Source organism: Physeter macrocephalus, chromosome 4, assembly GCF_002837175.3.
Source record: "Physeter macrocephalus isolate SW-GA chromosome 4, ASM283717v5, whole genome shotgun sequence".
Classification (NCBI taxonomy): domain Eukaryota; kingdom Metazoa; phylum Chordata; class Mammalia; order Artiodactyla; family Physeteridae; genus Physeter; species Physeter macrocephalus.
Genome location: NC_041217.1, coordinates 32,001,218 through 32,015,195, shown reverse-complemented (window position 1 = coordinate 32,015,195; position 13,978 = coordinate 32,001,218).

The window sequence follows — 13,978 nt, the reverse complement described above, 5'->3', positions numbered from 1 at the left end:
TTTTCAACCAGTGGTTTTGACATTAGAACACATAGCCTATGTCTAGGTAATAAAATGCGAGAAATTTTTTTACCCCTATAGGCAATTCACCCCCTTCTCACATTTTAAAGCCCTCAGGTAACAAACCCTAAGACCCACAGGAATCTTTACACCTGTGGAGAAGAGATTTCTAAAACTCAACATCAAATCCACTTTTGATTTTCCCTTGAGTTTGTTTCTGTCAATGTTAGGCAGGTAACACATTTCAGCTTTTAAGCCATGAAGTGATCTTTTTTTAGAAAAAAAAATTGCATTCACAGCTTTAATCTTATATTTCCATGCGTATTGAGTTAAATGTTGTAAAACTATCAATTCTGTCAAAACCTAGCAAAGAGAAAACAGGACACCATGCAATCTTAATGTCCAAACTGACTAGTGATTATCAGAAATTAAATGTGCAGGAATTCCAAATCTTTTTTGATCTGAGATGTCTAGATAACTTTTGTTTTTCCATAATTGTATGAGGTTTCTACATAGTATTTAAGAATCAATTATATTGCAATTGATGTAATTAACTCTAATAATCCATTAAAAGTCAGTAGGAGGGCTATTCAAGTCAATAGAAAAGAAGGAGTATATTATGAAGGTGTTATTAACCTATACAGAATTTTACCAGACATTTTCTTTTCTTACATAATAAATACACAGTGGTTAGGAAGGCTGTCATTATAATTTAATGTGAACAATAGTCCATCACTTCTTTTCCTGTGCAATCCTTAACTAATTCCATGTATCATGCACGAGTAAAATGAAACCTTTTCTAACCAGAGTACAGTCATATCAATCATCTATTACTCCATGATGAAAGAAGCGCTCCTTTCCCAGCTGGGTGGAAGAAAATTGGGGACGAGTAGAAGTTTCAGGGCCACCTCTTCTTTCAGTTGACAAGTCTCTGTTTCTGATGGCTGTCTGTATATTGCAACTAATCAAAGAGCAAACAGCCATCCAGAAAGTTCTCTTTAGAATATTCTAGCAACCACTAAATTGCTTATGCAAGTGTGACTACATGTTCCCTTGAGTGTCAAGTGGACTTTGGAGCATTCTGGACCTTTTCAATTAAGTGAGAGGAAAACAACCCTCCTTCACAGTGTTCTCCATGTCCAGACTCCTTCCTCAGGCATCTTGTTTGACCCTCCCTAGCTGTGAACGTTCCAGACTTCTAACACAGCCAACCTGAACAGAGATGGCCTGGTCATCCCTAGGACTCCAGGTCATACAGCAAATTCTAGGGACTTAATCTGCTTCCCATTCCTTCTCTGTTTCCAGTAAAATGAAGTCAGGACAGCACAGTTCACCTGTCAGATGGTTCACAGGTCACCAAACACACAGACTGTCCTTCTCTGAAAGGACACCTTACCTCTCACCAAGTTCCCAGTTCTGCTTTTCCGATATGACAATGAACAAAAATACTGTACTCTAATATTTGCATGAAAGGACAGGTCATTATTAGTCTTAGCCACTTATCCTTCTACAGATTTCATTAGGAGCACAGACTGTGTTGCTTCCTCTGCCTTCACATCTGTGTCATGGTAACTGTCCCCAGCTGTGTGGACAGCAAGCCGTATCAAGAATAACATCTTCCACACAAATAACAGCAATGCCTGCAAAGGTATAGAACTTTAGGGGTTGTGGGATAAAGAGTACAGCACCTGGAATCAGGAGACTTAGGATGAATGCAGGCTCTGCCACAGATTGACTATGTGAGCCGAAGACTCCTGGGGTTTTCCTGGTGGCTCAGTAGTTAAGAATCTGCCTGCCAATGCAGGGGACACAGGTTCGAGCCCTGCTCCGGGAAGATCCCACATGCTGCAGAGCAACTAAGCCCATGCGCCACAACTACTGAGCCTGCACTCTGGAGCCTGTGAGCCATAACTACCGAGCCCACGCGCCTAGAGCCCATGCTCCACAACAAGAGAAGCCACCGCAATGAGAAGCCCACACACCGCAAGGAAGAGTAACCCCCGCTCGCCGCAACTAGAGAAAGCCCGCGTGCAGCAACTAAGACACAACGCAGCCAAAAATAAATAAATTTATTTTTTAAAAAAAGACTATCACTCCTCTGTCTCCTTATCTGTAAAGTGAGTGGCAAAAGAACCTACATCATAGGTCTGTTATTAATGTAGCTCCATTACATTAGGATTGAACGAGACAGACGTGAGAAGTAAACTTTGTACGTCAGAAAGCACAACGCAAATCTGAGATCATGTTTGTGTTTATAGAATTGTTCAAAGTCACCAAGAACTCTCAAACCCAAGGAGAAAAAGGATAAAGCAATAATTCTCAAACTTTGGTTCACATGAGATTCCTCTCAGGACTTATTTCAAAGTACATAGGCCTGTTTCCCAGGTGATTCTGATTCAAACTATAGGCTGAGAGATAGTGGGATAAGGAGTTGACTGAAAATGGATTCCCATTCATCCAGCAGATATTTTAAGCACTAGGAAGCCTTAGAGGATACAAATAATTACAAGATATGGCTCAATGTCGAGCAACTTCAGCTCTCCATGTAGAAAGAAGACAAACATCCAGCAATAGATAAAATACAAGCCTGTGTATATCAAAGCAGAAAAGGCAGCTCGTACATAAGACCTCTTCTAGTTTCTCTCTGGAGCCCTGACAAACAAATCTGTATTCCCCAGAAGAAAATTCTGGTTCTCTCTTAGTCCTCAAGTATGCACTGCATGAACCTCACTCCTAGGCTCTGAGAGTCCCCATGAGTCACAGAGTCTCTGACAGGAGTCAAGGAAAGAGTGTGGGTCCCATCCCCTTTCCTGGAAAGCCAGGCCTCACCGTGAAGTGGCATCTCTTACTCAAAGTGTTCATCTCAGAGATGGAACAAAGAACCCTTTTCATTCTGGAGAACTCCTGTTTTATGTGGCGCAGGTAAAGACTGAACAAACCCACCAGGGGCTTGGGCAGTCGCAGTGACTGGAATATGAGACTTCCCCTCTGAAGGTTTCACTTTGAATCTCCTCCCTAAGGCCAGTCCCGGAGAGAGTGTTTGGACACAGCAAAGCAGTGGCTTCAAAGTCACAGTAACTTTGTATGTGCCTGGGAGGAGATGGAGAATGTCACCTTCCTTTTTTCTGAAACTCCCATCATTACTTTGTACAGGTCCCAAGAACACAGAGAAAAGAGACCTGGTCCAGGAGTCAAGAGACCTGGGTTGTCATTTTGCCCCTGTCAGTAATGAGCTAGGGAACCATCTCTCTTTGGCCCCATCCTTTTCCAAAGAGGAAAATTGAGGAGACTGCCATCTACCCTAGCTACTTCAAAGGATGAACATGAGGGCTAGATGAAAAGCTTCTTTGAAAAGTTAAAAGTGTTACTGAAATATAAGAAATTAATATGAAAACCCCAAAGTTAAAAATGTCAACTCCTGAATTATCCAATTTGATTATGAACCCTGTCCCCCAAAGTCACTCAAGTTGTCTCTGCCGCTTTGCTTTGAAGGCATAGGCTGGTCCTCTGATAAGTCACCACCATTGATTCCTTTGCAGATAAAGACTTGCAGGAGTAGAATGCTGGTCCTACTGAATTCTCTCTGCCTCTTGCAGGTGTGCTTTCCTCACTCCAGGTCTACAGAAGCTTGAAATGCCCCTGCTCTCCTACCCCCAGCCTCCACCTGACCACACAGACCCCGAGGGCCCCCAAGAACATCTGACCCCTGTCGCATTCATGTGACACCTTTGTTCAGCGCTAAACTCACTTGAGAGGGGAAAAAAATACCTCAACCAGGAAATACATCTTTTACTGCTATTTCATCCTCCCCTCACGTGGCGCTGGAATATCGCTTTAAAGAACATTTTTGTGGCCTTTCCAGCGCTTTTCCTTTAGGTCTGCAAACAGGAGTAGCCCGTCTAAGGGGAAACTACTCCCCAGCAGAGCAGTTCTTCAAAGGGGACTTCTTCGGGCAGGAAAAGGGAACGTCTGATACTGTAGCTGAATAAACAGACTCATCAAGCCCGGTGCCAGACTGGAAAACCAGGCCCTCTGAGCTTGCAGCCCGTCAGCCATGCGCCTCATGTGCGCCTCGCTCTGGCTCTCCCCTTCCGTCTCTCTCGTTTTCTCTTCCATTCTGTCATCTTCTTCACCAAATGCCTTAATGTCCCCGGGTAGAGAACCATTGTTTTTATGATTATTCATTGGCTGATCTAATAGGCGCTGCAAGTTTCCACGGCTATTTTTGACTCAAAAACTGTTCCATCATCTCTACCATGCAGTTCACTGTCTCTCTCAACATTCACATATTCCCACAGTCACCAACCTTCCTCAGAAGGGAGCTCCTTCTAAAGGCAGGACAGATGATTCACACACTCAATGTTGTAAGCCCTGGATGGGCGGCTGACAGAATGCTAGAGCTTGGTGGACCCTCCAAAGGTCATTATTTTCAGGAAAAACTACAAGTTTACAGACTCAGAAAGATAACTGTCTACTCTGGGCTTTGAAAGAGTCCAGAATCTACACACCCATTTTACAACTCAATTCAGTGTCTCACAGTCTTTTGTACTTCCAAATATGTAGATTTATACTGTATTTAGTTTTTTTCCACTGGAATAGCTGGGCATAAGTGAAATTCCAAACCAAGGTCACAGCAGGGTTTAGGCTTTAGAAGTGGGAATTTGTCTTTTCCATATTGGAAAATTGAAGACTTTTTTCTTTTTAAAAAATTATACCAGTAAATGTTATGGTTATTTGGATAATCTAGACAACTAACTAGTTGTAGTTATTACTTTGTATATTCATACATACTCACACGGACAGAGGCAATTCTCTGTGGATTTCTCACAACACATTATCAGTCCTATTAGGATTTTTTTCAACCATCCAAAAATTAGGCAGTCTCACTCTGATTGCTTTGCCTTAATGTTTAAACCCTTTCTTAAATATTTATTTGAGAAAAAAAGTCTTTGGGTGATAAATGTATTTGGAAAAAGTTTGTAAAACTCTGCACTACCTAATTTAAAATGAAAGGTCAACTCTTTAATTTACTTAACTTCTATCCATAATTGGCTTCTGGCTCATTTATTATCACACTTCATGGCTGTACTATATAAAATGCCTCTTTAACTGGATTTATAAACATCAAGTTCCAACAAAAACAACAACAAGGAGTCCAAAAAATGAGAATAATTAAGTAAGTATTTGGTCAGTAAGGATATCTGAGACCTAAAGCATGATTTTTCCCATTAATAAGTTCTTAAGCTCAACCACTCAATCATATTCCACTCTTTCCCATCAACATTTATGCATAGGATGTTATCTTCTAAAAGATACTTGAGCTTCACACTATATGTTTGTCCATTCTGAATATTTGTCAGTAATTACTATGGAGTAATCACAAGAACAATCCAGTTATCCTTGATGTCATTAATCACCACCACCAACAAAAGTCCAAATGAGCCTTGACTTAGCAAACTTATTTTAGTATTTGCCGGGCACTATGTTGTATCTACCTTTGGGGAAGGAGGAAACAATTCTAATTCAGTCACCCAGATGCTGTCTGACAAGTAATACCTGGAGAGTTAGAAATAACTTATCCACAAATAGATTTTTTAAATGATTTTTGTATAGGCACCATCATCAACTGCCTATCAGACCAAGAAGAATAGAAGTCAGTGACTATTTTTAACCGATAGGAGTCTAAAATGCACCTCCTCTCCATTTGACTTGCATAGATTAGTTTCTCAGTTACGCAACCACTGGTGCAAACATCCCCTTAGACAGGCTGAAGGGACAAGGTGGGAGACATTCATTTCAGTTACCTTTGCCCAGGCTTTATTTGTTCTGCAGATAATAAACTTTGGACTTCTTTACCCAACCAGTCATCTTGCACAAACAGTAAACACCCTCAAAACTTTCTGTTCCCATGGGACCCTTGAGAAAACAAAATGAAAAAAACAAAAAAAACATGATTAAAATCTACTTTCTTCCGTCAACATCCTAAAGTTGAGCAATTTCTCAACATCTTAAAAGGGACTGTCCTGCGTCAGGTTGAGAATTAGTAAACTACCTATTGATCAATTAACTGAAATCAGTAATAACTGGAGTCAGAATTCTGAGGTTGCAAACACTTGTTCTGCAACTATTTCCTGTTACTCCATGTAGCACTGTGAAGACCTTATCCACATTCATTCTTTGTAAGCAATGGTTTCTAACTTTTTAGAACATATCCCTCTATCAAAAAAATTTTGAGGCATATCCAATCTGTGTATTTTACTTGTAAGGCACACAATACATGTATTTCTGTATTGTGTGCCTCGAAAAATATACACACCAAACTTCAAGATGAAATTTAAAATTAAAATAAATAGAAGATTTAATATCTTCTTTCTGCACTCCAATGGATTATTTTGGACTCTCCAAAGGGTATGGATATCCTACTTCTGAACCCACTGCTTTAAGAATACAGTGACCTACCATTGCCCCAAATTCAATAAATACCTTGCCCTAGTCAAAAGTTGTTTTCAAGAAAATATCTGCTAGTCATTATCATTTTATATGAAAAAGGACCCAGTATTATATTAATACTGCCAACAGGATTTATACCCTAAGTATATGTCTCATTATGAGAAGAAAGCTTTATTCCAAGTTAGTGTAATATCAGGAACATAGAAATAATTCATGATGTTTTCTAGTGGCCCTGAAATCAGACAAGTTGGGATGTCCCTTATCTAGCAAACAGGCAGCAGCAGCACCAAACTTTGTATATGAAAAGGTTTTAGGGACATCAAATCAGTTAGAAAAGAGAAGAGTAGGGGTGACATGATGGTTAGGAGATTTTTCCTGAGGCCAACCTCAAGTTTCTACTTAAATTTAGGTTCATTTAGGGAGTCTGAGTGGGAGGAATATTCAGGCCTTATAAAGGAAGAGATTAAGTACTCCAAGCCATGCTTGTGACTACCTCACAACCAATAAAACAAAACTTGATAAACTCCCACAAGGCCAACATGGAAATTCAAAGGCTTGGTAGCCTCAAGTTGAGAATTAAGACTTCAATAATTCTAGAAAAAAAAAAATTTTGCCCCAAATAATCAATCACAAGTACTTGCATAGTTCAAGTACTTATGTTTGCCATGGATTTATGAAAAGAATTTTCTCAGAGGAAAAGATGAGCAATAATCTAGATTATTTTCACCTTTATGAAGTTAAGGTGCTTTAAAAATCTGAATAATCCATTATAATATGTATTGATCCAATTCATCAGGTAATTGTAAAATAATCTACTTGATTTTAACCAATAAAAACAAAAGGAAAGTGGAGCATAGAGCATGTCAATAAGCTGTTGAGAGATGTCTCCTGTGTATGTATGTATGTGTACACATACTACCCATATAATGTGTGTATGTATACATATATATATATGTATATATATATATATATATATTTATGTGAATAGAGAAGCCCTTGCCAGTTTACCAACTAACTGGGCAAATTAGATGCCTATGAAAATTTATAAAGTGATATATCTATCAGCAGGCACAAAATAACAACCTACCGCAAAACACATCAAATAAGTATGTTCTGGCCACATGAAGAATAGGTTATAATTAACATCAATTATGAATTTCCAGATAAAGTAGAAACAGGCATTTCAGATAGATAAATAAGTTGGCATGAGAAATGGAAAGAAGTTTAATTTAGCAAATGATACCCAAGGGACACAAGATTCGCTAGTGTGAGAAAAGTATGCATATCGATGAAGGATAAGCTACAAAGTTAAAGTGAATGGATTGATATAGGAGAGTCACTATATGACAAGCCAAAATTTAGTTTTGCTTGAACCAGTCTTGTCATTAAGGCCAAGTACATATTATTGTTTTTGTTTTACTTAAAATATCCCCTAGGATGTCTTTCCATGATCTGTGAGATAACATAGTATACAGACATAACCTAAGAAGGCCCAGTATGATACTAGTTTCATGACCGGGAACTTGACAAGTGTGCACAGGAATTCTGCATGTTCTTGGACCTTTTCAGGCTTTGACCTTTGTTTCTGAAATGTCAAGGTATCTCTTGTGTCATCATGAGCCCCCTCCCCCAGCCCCTCATAGCTGTTACACTGAATGGACACAAATTGTGCCAAAAACAATAAGATCTGAGAATTGCTGAACAGCACTGATTCTTCTGTCAACATTCCTGTCCTGAAATCTCCTTTTACTTAACAAACCTAGATCACCTTCCTTTAATGGCACGAGAGAGAAGAAAACGAAGGCAAATAATCCATTACTTCTCCCCAAAAGATAATTCTCAGGCGAGAAACTGAAAGATCTTCCTGTCTAATTTAGCAGGTGTTGTCTTAGGTTCCCCTCTTGCTTTGTCACTGTCACCAGTTGCCCCAGCTGCACTAGATCAGAACTGCTCAAAAGAATAGAAGCTCATCAGGAGCAAAACCTGACTTCTCAGCTTCTCTTATATTCCCTATTATGAGTTTAAAAAGCTAGTTTCAGCCTCCATGCCCAGCAGGAACTCAACATGTTAAGCCACAGATGAATTTCCCAGTTTGGCTCAGGCCATGTTTTTAAAAATACAGCGATGAGTCAGCTCATCAAGTTGGTTATCAAGTTATAGATTAGATAACCACAAATTTCATTCAGTTGGGTTATTGAGAAAGTCAAAATGACCAGACCACAAAGGATCACAATAGCTGTTTTGCCAGTTTCATAAACAAATATTCTTGATTTTGAGATTCACTGTTCAGCAGTTGATTGTAAAGACCATCACATCACACCAGAATTAATTAAGCTAGATTTTCACCTCCACAAGAGCAGAGGCAGTGTCTCATTTATTCAACACTTTTCCCCAGCACCTATCATAGGGCCTGTCAGATAGCAGGTGCCTGTGGTAGCTTGGCCTTAAGATGACCACCATCATCTTTCAAGGCACAAGTCACTCCACTACTTTGAGGTGGAATCTACCCCTCCAGCTCCTGGAGTCTTGGTTGGCTGGTAACTGCTTTGACAAGCAGAAGAGAGAAGTGATCTGCATGGCTTCTAAGGCTAGGTTGGAAGATGTTTTGCAACTTCTACTTGGACTTTCTTAGAACACTCATGCTGGAGAAAGCTGGTCACAAGGTAAGAAGGTTGATTACCAAAAGACCAACAAGCTCTGAGGATGCCCAAGCTAATCACGTAGAGAGACAGAGAGACTCCTGAAGAGCACAATGATAGGCACAGAGGGAAGGAATCTTTAGGTGGCTCTAGCCTCAGCCACCATCTGACTACAACAGTATAAGGGACTTAAGAAAGAACTGCCCAACTGAGCCCATCAACATCAAAAACTATGTGTGATAATACTAAATTATTGTACTAAGTCACTAGGTTTTAGGGTAGCTTATTACACAGCAGTAGATAACTGGAATGGTGTTCAGTGTTTATTGAATAAATAAATTAATTGATAAAAGAAGTCACTAAGAATAAAGGGTTCCCAAATGAACCCAGTAAAATCCATTAAATAAATTATTGAGGCGATGTCAACAGCAGTAAAGACTATCAGAAAATTGGACAACTCTGTGGATAATTAAGGCCAAGAGGAAATCTGCTACAGAGTAGAGAAAGTAATTTTTTTGAGAGTGGAATTTTCCAGATTCACTAACCATCTTGACTGTATTCATTAGATGATTGCTCAATGCCCTACTTCCCTTTACACAAAGTAAACTCATGATTGTATTTCAGCCATGATTCTAGGTGCAACGTAGGAGAAAATACATTAACCAAGAAGGAACATGGGTAACCAAGGGAGAGACATATTGTGAAGCCTGATTTTTCTATGAAGACTCTGAATCTTCTCTCTATTCTTTTAATTTTGTAAAACAGACTTTGGTCCAGGTACACTGTGTAAAACAACTAAATATAGCCAGAGATCAGGGTGGGTGGGAATGGAAAAGAGAGGCTAAATGCTGGGCTCTAGCAGCTGTTACATCATCACATCCCCCATAATTGTGCTATTATGCACACAGCACTCTTCAGCTGGATACAGTCACCACTTGATAATGATAAAAAGATTAATTAGTGACATGATCCATATCTTTCATTTCTTTGATGATTGTAAATAAGCCTGAGTCATTCTACCATTATTCTTACTATAGGCACAATAGTCTTACCCTTTTTTGGTGAGGAAAATAAATATCAAGAGGATGTCTTTAATCTTCCACAGAGCTTTTTTTTTTTTTCTTTTTTTCTTTTTTAAAATAAATTTATTTATTTATTTTTGTCTGTGAACTCTGTGCCTTTTCAGATGAAATCACACCAGGGTCTGGTCCTCTCTTTCCTGAGTATCCTTTTCTTGTGGCTGAACAGGTCCTTCCTAACACCCAAATCCACCCCATCTCTTTTTCAATTAGAATACTCCAAACCCTGCCCCAAGGTGAACTCATAAACTCCACATTCCCAAAGAGATCCCAAGTCTGTCAGAGCATGAAGGTCGTGTTTGGAACCTTCATATTTCTATATGAATAAAATATAGAAATACTTTGACTAACTCTACACGACCAACTTGATAATGCAGTTTAAAGCAAAAATTATGTAATTAACAGTCTCCATGGATCCAATAAACCAGACTATTGTCAAATCCCCCTCCTTTGGGCTGTGCAGACAGGTCCCAGAATTCAAGCTTAAGGTCACTTGATGAGCAAACAGCTCTTCATGTTCACTCTGAGCAGGCTAGGAAGGAAAATGGCTTAAGCTGGGGCAGAATCTAGGGCAGTCATTAGCAGAAATTTTCAGATTCTATGAACACGAGACCTTGAAATCTAACTTCAACACAGCGGGACAACTTTCTTCTTTGCTATTGATCCTGTTCTCATTCCATTCAAATCAACTGAAAACAATTTATTTTCTGGTTTATCTGGCACTGGGGATAGAGAATGGATTAAGATCTGCCCTCAAGGAGCTTTCAGGAGAAAACAGGTTGTGGAGTAATGAACACTTGAATATCCTATGGGAAAAACAAGGAGCACTTGTAGCAGAAATTTTTTATTGAGACTCTGTAAGTACCACCTTTGTCCTTCTAAGTGTCCCTCTGCACCAAAAGGGCTGACAGCTTGGAAACTACTTTTCCCAGCCTCCCTTGCCAGTAGGGTTCTTGGTCTAATCTGGCATTGAGAGATGCAATCATCGGAAGGTAGAAGTAAAAACCCTTTTTCTCTATCAGTAGCTACAAGCAGGTGTGTGGGCACTGGCAGACAGCAGACCTGGGGCTTTGTGCCAGTTCCTGAGCATCCTCCTAAGAATCACCCCTTTCAGTGCTGCAGGCAACTGAGATCATCAGCATCAACTTGGCTTCGTGGTGATTTTTTTAAATTTAATTTTATTTATTTATTTATTTTTATACAGCAGGTTCTTATTAGTTATCTATTTTATACATATTAGTGTGTACATGTCAATCCCAATCTCCCAGTTCATCACACCACCACCACCCCCCACGCCACTTACCCCCCTTGGTGTCCATACATTTGTTTTCTACATCAGTGTCTCTACTTCTGCCTTGCAAACTGGTTCATCTGTACCATTTTTCTAGATTCCGTATATATGCATTAATATACGATATTTATTTTTCTCTTTCTGACTTACTTCACTCAGCATGACAGTCTCCGAGTACATCCACGTCTCTAAAAATGACCCAGTTTCGTTCCTTTTTATGGCTGAGTAATATTCCATTGTATATATGTACCACAACTTATTTATCCATCATCTGTCGATGGGCATTTAGGTTGCTTCCATGACCTGGTTATTGTAAATAGTGCTGCAATGAACACTGGGGTACATGTGTCTTTTTGAATTATGGTTTTCTCTGGGTATATGCCCAGTAGTGGGATTGCTGGGTCATATGGTAATTTAAGTTTTAGTTTTCTAAGGAACCTCCATACTGTTCTCCATAGTGGCTGTATCAATTTACATTCCCACCAACAGTGTAAGAGGGTTCCCTTTTCTCCACACCCTCTCCAGCATTTGTTGTTTGTAGATTTTCTGATGATGCTCATTCTAAGCAGTGTGAGGTGATACCTCATTGTAGTATTGATTTGCATTTCTCTAATAATTAGTGATGTTGAGCAGCTTTTCATGTGTCTCTTGGCCATCTGCATGTCTTCTTTGGAGAAATGCCTATTTAGGTCGTCTGCCCATTTTTGGACTGGGTTGTTTGTTTTTTTAATATTGAGCTTCATGAGCTGTTTATATATTTTGGAGATTAATCCTTTGTCTGTTGATTCATTTGCAAATATTTTCTCCCATTCTGAGGGTTATCTTCTCGTCTTGTTTATAGTTTCCTTCACAGTGCAAAAGCATTTAAGTTTCATTAAGTCCCATTTGTTTACTTTTGTTTTTATTTCCATTACTCTGGGAGGTGGGTCAAAAAAGAACTTGCTGTGATTTATGTCAAAGATTGTTCTTCCTACGTTTTCCTCGAAGACTTTTATAGTGTCCGGTCTTATGTAGTTATTAATCCATTTTGAGTTTATTTTTGTGTATCGTGTTAGGGAGTGTTCTAATTTCATTATTTTACGTGTAGCTGTCAAGTTTTCCCAGCACCACTTATTGAAGAGACTGCCTTTTCTCCATTGTATATCTTTGCCTCCTTTGTCATAGATTAGTTGACTATAGGTGTGTGGGTTTATCTCGGGGCTTTCTATCCTGTTCCATTGATCTACATTTCTGTTTTTGTGCTAGTACCATACTGTCTTGATTACTGTAGCTTTGTAGTATAGTCTGAAGTCAGGGAGTCTGACTCCTCCAGCCCCATTTTTTCCCCTCAAGATTGCTTTGGTTATTCGGAGTCTTTTGTGTCTCCATACAAATTTGAAGTTTTGTTCTAGTTCTGTGAAAAGTGTCATTGGTAATTTGATAGGGATTGCATTGAATCTGTAGATTGTTTTGGTTAGTATAGTCATTTTCACAGTATTGATTCTTCCAATCCAAGAACATGGTATATATCCATCTGTTTCTGTAATATTTAATTTCTTTCATCACTGTCTTATAGTTTTCTGGATACAGGTCTTTTGTCTCCCTCAGTGGACTTATTCCTAGGTATTTTATTCTTTTTGTTGCAATGGTAAATGGGAGTGTTTCCTTAATTTCTCTTTCAGATTTTTCATCGGTTGTATATAGAAATGCAAGATATTTCTGGGCATTAATTTTGTATCCTGTAACTTTACCAAATTCATTGATCAGCTCTAGTAGTTTTCTGGTGGCATCTTTAGGATTCTCTATGTGTATTATCATGTCATCTGCAAACAGTGACAGTTTTACTTCTTCTTTTCCAGTTTGGATTCCTTTTATTTCTTTTTCTTCTCTGATTGCAGTGGCTAGGACTTCCAAAACTATGTTGAATAATAGTGGTGAGAGTGGACATCCTTGTCTCGTTCCTGATCTTAGAGGAAATGCTTTCAGTTTTTCACCATTGAGAATGATGTTTGCTGTGGGTTTGTCATATATGACCTTTATTATGTTGAGGTAGGTTCCCTCTATGCCCACTTTCTGGAGAGTTTTGAATAATAAATGGGTGTCGAATTTTGTCAAAACTTTTTCTGCATCTATTGAGATGATCTTATGGTTTTTATGCTTCAATTTGTTATTTTGGTGTATCACATTGATTGACTTGCATATATCGAAGAATCCTTGCATCCCTGGGATAAATCCCACTTGATCATGGTGTATGATCCTTTTAATGCATTGTTGGATTCTGTTTGCAAGTATTTTGTTGAGGATTTTTGCATCTATATTCATCCGTGATATTGGTCTGAATTTTCTTTTTTTGTGATATCTTTGTCTGGTTTTGGTATCAGGGTGATGGTGGCCTCAAAGAATGAGTTTGGGAGTGTTCCTTCTTCTGCAATTTTTTGGAAGAGTTTGAGAAGGATGGGTGTTAGCTCTTCTCTAAATGTTTGATAGAATTGACCTGTGAAGCCATCTGGTCCTGGACTTTTGTTTGTTGGAAGATTTTT